Here is a 1,266-nt window from a genome sequence, read left to right on the forward strand (position 1 = left end):
GCCTCCGCGCATGCGGCGGGGCAGCGGCTGCGGGCGGGGCGGGGCGGGACGGGCCATCAGAGGTTGTAGAAGCACCAAAATCAATTGGTCCAATCGTTCCACCACCACCAATGTCACCCACTAAATCGTGTCCCTAAGCACCACGTTCAGCCTTTCCCTAAACACCCCCAGGGGCAGTGATGCCACCACCTCCCTGGGCAACCCGTCCCAGTGCCCGACTGCTCTTTCTGGGAAGAAATGTCTCCTCGTTTTCAACCTCAAACCTCTCCCGGCGCAACTGGAGGCCATTCCCTCTGGTCCTATCACTAGTTATCTGTGAGAAGAAGCTGACCCCCAGTTCTTCTCATAGGGCCCTATGGTGAGGCTTTTGTTCAGAGCCCCTGTCTGGGGCAAAAGGGCTGTTAGGGAAGCTCTGGGGTCTTCAGGAGGGAAACTGATCCTTTTACTTGAACTCTTTTTACTTGAACTTTCTTGAGGCAGTGCTAAAAGCTGCTGATAATTGTTATTGTGAAAATAATGGGTACAGCAACCACTGCTTTCTCTTCTTTCTGGTTTAAAGGCAGATTTGCCCCATCCCTGGAGGTGTTCAAGGCCAGGCTGGATGGGACCTTGGCCAACCTGATCTAGTGGATGGCATCCCTGTCTATGGTGGGGAGTTGGAGTCTTTCAGGTCCCTTCCAACCCGAACCATTCTATGATTCTACGATTTATACACATAGCTGGTCTGTATTCTGAACAGTTATGGTATGGTGGGTGTTGCTGGTTGGGGCAGGGCTCCTCATCTTGAAGGGTGCTTCAAAACTGAGTGGGGAAACTGAAGAAAAGGTAAAAGCAAACAGCGCAATTGTGTCTATGTGTACGTGCTATAGGGTTCATTGAGAATCTTGGTCTTATAAGACCAGGGTAAATCTACTGAGCAGGAGTATAACTGCCTAAGAAAATCACTGTGATTAAAGTGAGGGAAGCTGGTAGAAGTGAGGGAAAACTTAAAATCAGGAGTCATGTTCACGTGAGAGCAATGATATGTATTTCTGGTAATCTTGCTACAACATGGTAGCGTGGAAGGATTAACAGTTTGCCAAGGTCTTAGAAGGTTCATTTGCAACTTCAGGACAAAAATAAATCTTAAATCTTTGGGGCTTAGCAGAAACTAAAATATTTTATTTGAATTTAACTTTCAAATATCAGCAATTTCTCACCGCTTTGATTTTGCTCATGTCTGTTCTTCCTATAGTATTTATCTCAAAGTTTCCTGGACCACAAAGA

This window comes from Aythya ferina (assembly GCF_964211825.1).
Source record: "Aythya ferina genome assembly, chromosome: 4".
Taxonomy (NCBI): Eukaryota; Metazoa; Chordata; class Aves; order Anseriformes; family Anatidae; genus Aythya; species Aythya ferina.